This window comes from Oncorhynchus masou, unplaced genomic scaffold (assembly GCF_036934945.1).
Source record: "Oncorhynchus masou masou isolate Uvic2021 unplaced genomic scaffold, UVic_Omas_1.1 unplaced_scaffold_1202, whole genome shotgun sequence".
Classification (NCBI taxonomy): domain Eukaryota; kingdom Metazoa; phylum Chordata; class Actinopteri; order Salmoniformes; family Salmonidae; genus Oncorhynchus; species Oncorhynchus masou.
Window position 1 is genome coordinate 151,499 of NW_027001801.1, and position 9,437 is coordinate 160,935.

The window sequence follows — 9,437 nt, forward strand, 5'->3', positions numbered from 1 at the left end:
AGCTGTCAACACTTTGATGTCAACACTGAGCTATCAACAGTGAGCTGTCAACAGTGAGCTGTCAACACTGAGCTGTCAACACTGAGCTGTCAACACTGAGCTGTCAACACTGAGCTGTCAAAACTGAGCTGTCAAAACTGAGCTGTCAACACTGAGCTGTCAACATTGAGCTGTCAACACTGAGATGTCAACACTGAGCTGTCAACATTGAGCTGTCAACATTGAGCTGTCAACACTGAGCTGTCAACACTGAGATGTCAACACTGAGCTGTCAACATTGAGCTGTCAACACTGAGATGTCAACACTGAGCTGTCAAAACTGAGCTGTCAACACTGAGCTGTCAAAACTGAGCTGTCAACATTGAGCTGTCAAAACTGAGATGTCAACACTGAGCTGTCAACATTGAGCTGTCAAAACTGAGATGTCAACACTGAGCTGTCAACACTGAGCTGTCAACATTGAGCTGTCAACACTGAGCTGTCAACACTGAGCTGTCAACACTGAGCTGTCAACACTGAGCTGTCAACTCTGCGATGTCAACACTGAGCTGTCAAAACTGAGCTGTCAACACTGAGCTGTCAACATTGAGCTGTCAAAACTGAGCTGTCAACACTGAGCTGTCAACACTGAGCTGTCAACACTGAGATGTCAACACTGAGCTGTCAACACTGAGATGTCAAAACTGAGCTGTCAACACTGAGCTGTCAACATTGAGCTGTCAAAACTGAGCTGTCAACACTGAGCTGTCAACACTGAGCTGTCAACATTGAGCTGTCAACACTGAGATGTCAACACTGAGCTGTCAAAACTGAGCTGTCAAAACTGAGCTGTCAACATTGAGCTGTCAACACTGAGATGTCAACACTGAGCTGTCAACACTGAGCCGTCAACAGTGAGCCGTCAAAACTGAGCTGTCAACACTGAGCTGTCAACAGTGAGCTGTCAAAACTGAGCTGTCAACACTGAGCTGTCAACACTGAGATGTCAACACTGAGCTGTAGGCTGGTCTCTACATGATACTGCTACTGTTAGAGTTGCGTAAGTTCGAATCTGGTATCAGGATGAATATAACAATGAGTCACCGATTGTATACTATGTATTTTCTTTGCAACGTTCGTATCTACGGGCTCACTGTAATACCACGCAGGGCAGAACAGGGAACTGACAGGATGTATGTAAACAGTGTTCTTATACTGTGATAGACATTGTCCCAACCCCGTCTGTTGGCCTATCACAGTAGAGGCTGGGCGTGGTTTAAACTTGCTCAGCCTATTGCAGGCGCTCAGGCGGGTCCCCGCCTCTTGGAGTCCTCCCCCCTCGATGTATAGATCCTTACTGTTCTGGTATCACAGCCTAGTTATAACAGTTGCTCAGCTCCTGCTATTGTGCTGTTCAGTATTTATCCATCTCAGTTAAACCTCGTGACGACCACCCCTCCCTATCACATTTACATTACATTTACATTTAAGTCATTTAGCAGACGCTCTTATCCAGAGCGACTTACAAATTGGTGAATTCACCTTCTGACATCCAGTGGAACAGCCACTTTACAATAGTGCATCTAAATCATTAAGGGGGAGGGGGGTGTGAGAAGGATTACTTATCCTATCCTAGGTATTCCTTGAAGAGGTGGGGTTTCAGGTGTCTCCGGAAGGTGGTGATTGACTCCGCTGTCCTGGCGTCGTGAGGGAGTTTGTTCCACCATTGGGGGCCAGAGCAGCGAACAGTTTTGACTGGGCTGAGCGGGAACTGTACTTCCTCAGTGGTAGGGAGGCGAGCAGGCCAGAGGTGGATGAACGCAGTGCCCTTGTTTGGGTGTAGGGCCTGATCAGAGCCTGGAGGTACTGCGGTGCCGTTCCCCTCACAGCTCCGTAGGCAAGCACCATGGTCTTGTAGCGGATGCGAGCTTCAACTGGAAGCCAGTGGAGAGAGCGGAGGAGCGGGGTGACGTGAGAGAACTTGGGAAGGTTGAACACCAGACGGGCTGCGGCGTTCTGGATGAGTTGTAGGGGTTTGATGGCACAGGCAGGGAGCCCAGCCAACAGCGAGTTGCAGTAATCCAGACGGGAGATGACAAGTGCCTGGATTAGGACCTGCGCCGCTTCCTGTGTGAGGCAGGGTCGTACTCTGCGGATGTTGTAGAGCATGAACCTACAGGAACGGGCCACCGCCTTGATGTTAGTTGAGAACGACAGGGTGTTGTCCAGGATCACGCCAAGGTTCTTAGCGCTCTGGGAGGAGGAAACAATGGAGTTGTCAACCGTGATGGCGAGATCATGGAACGGGCAGTCCTTCCCCGGGAGGAAGAGCAGCTCCGTCTTGCCGAGGTTCAGCTTGAGGTGGTGATCCGTCATCCACACTGATATGTCTGCCAGACATGCAGAGATGCGGTCGCCACCTGGTCATCAGAAGGGGGAAAGGAGAAGATTAATTGTGTGTCGTCTGCATAGCAATGATAGGAGAGACCATGTGAGGTTATGACAGAGCCAAGTGACTTGGTGTATAGCGAGAATAGGGAGAGGGCCTAGAACAGAGCCCTGGGGGACACCAGTGGTGAGAGCGCGTGGCGAGGAGACAGATTCTCGCCACGCCACCTGGTAGGAGCGACCTGTCAGGTAGGACGCAATCCAAGCAACTTTGTAAGATACAGCAAGTCACACCATGTGCTCAATATTGTCACATACAAACGCAAGGACAAAGCATCTGCTGGGCTGTTATCTACATTTTTGAAACATGCAGGTCACACCATGTTATTCAGTTCTTGTCACACACACAAACAGGCAAGTAGCAAGCAGTTGTTTAATCTCATAATGGATGCTCCAGTGCACAGATATAGATACCCCCTTTCACACACACAAAGGTGTCAATCAGTATCCTTTATGCCAGCGGTCCCAACATAGTAATATGTTAATAGCATTTCATGAAAATAATAAAAAGTTTATTATTTATTTTTTAACAGAAAAACAGAAAATAAAAATCATCCAAGAAAAAAATTAAAAATCAACAAGTGATATATGCTTTTGTCAAAAACAGGATAAGACTTTATTGTTTATTGACGTGTAAAGATGTAGGATAAAACTTTGGTCCTGGAAAACAGAGTAAAGCAAAGCATTATTATAAACCATCTGGTCCTCTCAGCTACTCCTATCCTGCACCAGGTGGGCTCCTTGCCACGCAGGGACTCCAAACATAAGAGAGGACATTTATATCGTACACATTATGTATTTAAGAAGTTGTCATTCCACGACCTCACCCACAGCAAACCAGGGGTCATCCTCAGTCAGCCCCATCCTCCCCTGAAAGCTTGATTCAGTATCAGCATCTCCAACTGGAGCATCAAGCAAAGGCTTCATGCCTGAATCCTTCACCACATCTGTAACAGACTTCTTAAAACACGGTATGATGCAAGCAGCACAACACATCAATAACAAAAATACAAGAATTAGGGTCAGAAATCCAGTAACCACCAGTGATGCATCCAAGACATCCAGCCAGACTCCTCCACCCCAGCCACACCCCTATCCAAGACATCCAGCCAGACTCCTCCACCCCAGCCACACCCCCATCCAAGACATCCAGCCAGACTCCTCCACCCCAGCCACACCCCCATCCAAGACATCCAGCCAGACTCCTCCACCCCAGCCACACCCCCATCCAAGACATCCAGCCAGACTCCTCCACCCCAGCCACACCCCCATCCAAGACATCCAGCCAGACTCTTCCACCCCAGCCACACCCCCATCCAAGACATCCAGCCAGACTCCTCCACCCCAGCCACACCCCCATCCAAGACATCCAGCCAGACTCCTCCACCCCAGCCACACCCCCATCCAAGACATCCAGCCAGACTCCTCCACCCCAGCCACACCCCCATCCAAGACATCCAGCCAGACACTCCACTCCAGCCAAACCCCCATCCATCCCCAGCCACACCCCCATCCAAGACATCCAGCCAGACTCCTCCACCCCAGCCACACCCCCATCCAAGACATCCAGCCAGACTCCTCCACCCCAGCCACACCCCCATCCAAGACATCCAGCCAGACTCCTCCACCCCAGCCACACCCCCATCCAAGACATCCAGCCAGACTCCTCCACCCCAGCCACACCCCCATCCAAGACATCCAGCCAGACTCCTCCACCCCAGCCACACCCCCATCCAAGACATCCAGCCAGACTCCTCCACCCCAGCCACACCCCCATCCAAGACATCCAGCCAGACTCCTCCACCCCAGCCACACCCCCATCCAAGACATCCAGCCAGACTCCTCCACCCCAGCCACACCCCCATCCAAGACATCCAGCCAGACTCCTCCACCCCAGCCACACCCCCATCCAAGACATCCAGCCAGACTCCTCCACCCCAGCCACACCCCCATCCAAGACATCCAGCCAGACTCCTCCACCCCAGCCACACCCCCATCCAAGACATCCAGCCACTCCTCCACCCCAGCCACACCCCCATCCAAGACATCCAGCCAGACTCCTCCACCCCAGCCACACCCCCATCCAAGACATCCAGCCAGACTCCTCCACCCCAGCCACACCCCCATCCAAGACATCCACATCCAGCCACACCCCCATCCAAGACATCCTCCACCCCAGCCACACCCCCATCCAAGACATCCAGCCAGACTCCTCCACCCCAGCCACACCCCCATCCAAGACATCCAGCCAGACTCCTCCACCCCAGCCACACCCCCATCCAAGACATCCAGCCAGACTCCCTCCACCCCAGCCACACCACCATCCAAGACATCCAGCCAGACTCCTCCACCCCAGCCACCCCCATCCAAGACATCCAGCCAGACTCCTCCACCCCAGCCACACCCCCATCCAAGACATCCAGCCAGACTCCTCCACCCCAGCCACACCCCCATCCAAGACATCCAGGCAGACTCCTCCACCCCAGCCACACCCCCATCCAAGACATCCAGCCAGACTCCTCCACCCCAGCCACACCCCATCCAAGACATCCAGCCAGACTCCTCCACCCCAGCCACACCCCCATCCAAGACATCCAGCCAGACTCCTCCACCCCAGCCACACCCCCATCCAAGACATCCAGCCACTCCTCCACCCCAGCCACACCCCCATCCAAGACATCCAGCCAGACTCCTCCACCCCAGCCACACCCCCATCCAAGACATCCAGCCAGACTCCTCCACCCCAGCCACACCCCATCCAAGACATCCAGCCAGACTCCTCCACCCCAGCCACACCCCATCCAAGACATCCAGCCAGACTCCTCCACCCCAGCCACGCCCTTCATTTCTGCCGAAAGCTCGTCCAACCCAACCAATGCTTTTGATATACTCCCATCAGGACTGGTATTATTAGGTATAAATGTACAACATTGTTCATGAAACACTTTGCAAACCCCTCCCTGACTGGCCAGGATCATATCTAAAGCCAATCTCTTCTGCCTGGCGGTCCTGGTAATAGCCTCCAATTGCTCAGCCATACCAGTAAGGGCAGAGCCGGTATAGTTAGCAAAACGTTGTTGATTATAGTATATATCATTTATCCATGAGGTCTGTTTGCTATCCACAATAGCAGGGCCAATAATTGATAGTAGATGCCATAAACCATCATTCCTGTTTAGGGCCTAGAATTCCTAAGGAACACCAACTGGCACATCTATTGCCATCTATTGTTGAAATGTATATTATCTGTTACCACAGACCAAGGTGCATCACGCTTATATCTGTAGTGAGGGTGAACATCATTAGGTGCTTTTCTAGTAGATCCCAGGAGCTGATTAGCTGTAACTTCAATAATGGTTAGTGGTGTTATCAGACTGGCAGTTAGTGCGAAGGACAGGTGTTAAGTGCCTGTTTGGGCCACACACCCACCATACATCAGGACAGGTGTTAGGTGCCTGTTGGGCCACACACCCACCATACATCAGGACAGGTGTTAAGTGCCTGTTTGGGCCACACACCCACCATACATCAGCAACGCCCTTAGTTTGATTCAAGCCTTTCTCTGGCCAGGTGGCATTAATGGTTATGTTATTACTACAATCTGCTGCAGGCAACCGCCCATAGTCATAACCCCTACCTGTACCCGTGATGCAACTGTAGTTACCTCCGTACGCCTTAACATCCCATGGAGCCTTTTGAGGAGGGACTCCCGGGAACCCTAGAGACAGAGTCTTACAAAGGGTGGAGTTGGGTTTAACATGGTAAAAACCTTCCAGTGTACACCTCCATCCTTCCTTTGTAATGTGTTGGCAGTATATCGCATGTATGCCAACCACATATTTTCCCTACCGTCATATCCAATTTCAGTACCCAATTGGTCGCTATCTGTGATATCCTTAACATGAATTACCTGGATAGGGTTTGGTATTCTGGTTGGCGGAGGCAGGGTTGGGCCTGGAGTGTTGGAGGAGTGTGTCTGGCTCTGGTTTGTCTGGGACCGCGGTGGCCTCGGCAGCACCTTTAAGGAGAACACACCCATCGCGTCAGCCCCATTCCTTTCCAGACCGAGGGTTCTGCATCAGAGAGCTTAATGGACTTGATGGTTCGTAGGATTTCATCACCTTTACAGAGTTCAACAGTTCTCCCAGGTTTTCCCCATATCATGGAAAACCTATCCACCTTTGTGGGATCCCCTATGCTATAGGGATACCCTCTTCTCCAATCCCAGAACTGTCCTAAGTTGGTTATCATGTAATCCCCATACGGACACCCTCCCCCATTACACGGGTACACTGGCACCCTCCTAAACACAGGTGTTAAAACCAAATACAAATATCTACATTTCTTCCCTGCCCTTTTGGCTCAAAATATGTCCCAAATACTTAACATGAGTCTACCATAATTAAAACTTATCCTTGCTCATTTTCACACCACATTCATCAGAGAAAATATGACACTATAATGTAAATTTCACTGCCTTTTGTATTAAATTAATATCAGTATTACAAATGACCCTATATTCTCCATCCAAATGGCTGATCAGACCACAAAGGAAAGTTACAATGGAGGTCATAAGTCATACCACCCCTCCAAAGAAGTGTTTCTTACTATATTAAACAACATTCCTTTATCAAAAGATTTCACCTATTTAATTAAGACTCAGAAAATAAAAACTTGTAATATTTCATATGTGAGTGTACCCCTTTAAGATATCATGTCTCTGGGAAAATGGAAATGTACTCCAATCATTAGTTTTAAATGTACTCGATGTTTCATGTAACTCATTCACTCCTTCTCCAAATAAACTCAACCTGCAATCCATTGTGGTTGTTGGTATTGTTGACCTTGTGAACCCCCTCTCTGACCCTGCCAGCTCTCTAAGTTCCTGCGTGTCCCCCATTGGCCTCTCCCCCTTTGGGGTCCAAATGGTCCCCTAGCTCTTCTCCGGATTACTCCTGATGACTGCCCACAACTCCATGCCCAGTGACCATAGCCTCCACATCCATAACAGGTGAGGTTAGCCCCTCTGTCTGGATCTTGATTGTAGCCATCCTGTAGAAGGTGGTTGCCCCCCATACGCATTCCTTTGGGGTGTCATCAATCCCGCCATAGTCTGCACCACAGCAGTAACAGTGTCACTGGTGTTGGCTCCAGAAGGTTGTGGTGCAGGTTGAGGAGTGCTGGTTAGAGGCATCTGTTTTGCTGGCTTATCCTCTGCCAGTTGCTTCTTCAAGACGTTCTTCTGTAGTTGCTTTATTTCATCCTCTTCCTTCCTTTTTCCATCTCTCCACATGGTGTTGAACAATCTCAGTCAATTCCATCACTTTCTTCACAGTGATCCCCACCACTTTTTCACACTCTGTGCGCACCTGGTCCGGCAGCCCTTTCATGCACTGTTCCAGAAATAGATGTTTCATCTCATTCTTCTCTGGCTCAGCATTCCAGGCCTGTCTCCACAGGATCCTGGCTTTTCTCATATAAACCGGCACAGTTTCATCCTCTTCTACGGTCAATGATTTCATCAACTGAGGCCTGGGCTGAGTGGGGTATGTCCTCCTGATGCCAGTTCACATCCCATTGCGGTATTGATCAAACGGAGTCTTTATGGCAAACATCCCTCTCATCCCTGCATCAATCATGAATTCACGACATTCCTGGTCCCCCATGCATCTATTCATGACAGCCACCATGTCTCCTACTGTCAGTTCATCCGCTGCAGTCAGGCCTTTACCCACCTACATCCAGACTCTTCTGGTAGCGGCAGGGCTTCTACGAGAGTCTGCAAGTCCCTGTGAGCCCAAGGTTTGTATACTGTTTGTCCACCAGGTAGTTGTATTAGTGGCATCATGTTAGCACCACCCTGTTTGGTCTTACTCCTGGTGTGGTGTGCGGGAGCGGACTGTTGATCCCATAGGCCCCCCTCAAATATGCCACAGATTCATCTTTGGTCACGCGCTCTCACCACTGGTGTCCCCCAGGGCTCTGTTCTAGGCCCTCTCCTATTCTCGCTATACACCAAGTCACTTGGCTCTGTCATAACCTCACATGGTCTCTCCTATCATTGCTATGCAGACGACACACAATTAATCTTCTCCTTTCCCCCTTCTGATGACCAGGTGGCGAATCGCATCTCTGCATGTCTGGCAGACATATCAGTGTGGATGACGGATCACCACCTCAAGCTGAACCTCGGCAAGACGGAGCTGCTCTTCCTCCCGGGGGAAGGACTGCCCGCTCCATGATCTCGCCATCACGGTTGACAACTCCATTGTGTCCTCCTCCCAGAGCGCTAAGAACCTTGGCGTGATCCTGGACAACACCCTGTCGTTCTCAACTAACATCAAGGCGGTGGCCCGTTCCTGTAGGTTCATGCTCTACAACATCCGCAGAGTACGACCCTGCCTCACACAGGAAGCGGCGCAGGTCCTAATCCAGGCACTTGTCATCTCCCGTCTGGATTACTGCAACTCGCTGTTGGCTGGGCTCCTGCCTGTGCCATTAACCTCTTACATCTATGGGGGCGCTATTTCATTTTTGGATGAAAACGTTCCCGTTTTAAACAAGATATTTTGTCACAAAAAGATGCTCGACTATGCATATAATTGCTACCGTTGAAAAAGAAAACACTCTGACGTGTCCAGAAATACAAAGATATTCTCTGTGCGTCCCCTAGAACGTGAGCTTCAGGCAAAACCAAGATGAGATGGCATCCAGGAAATGACAAGGATTTTTTGAGGCTCTGTTTTCCATGGTCTCCTTATATGGCTGTGAATGCAAGAGGAGTGAGTCAACCCTTTCTGTCATTTCCCCAAGGTGTCTGCATTGTGACGTATTTGTGGGCAGATCATTGGAAGATTGACCATAAGAGACCACATTTACCACGTGTCCGCCCGGTGTCCTGCGCCGAAATTGGTGCGCAAAAGTCACCTGCCAGTATTTTTCCATGCGATACAGAGAGGAAAGCAAGCTTCCACGAACTGCATGTCAATGAAGAGATATGTGAAAAAACA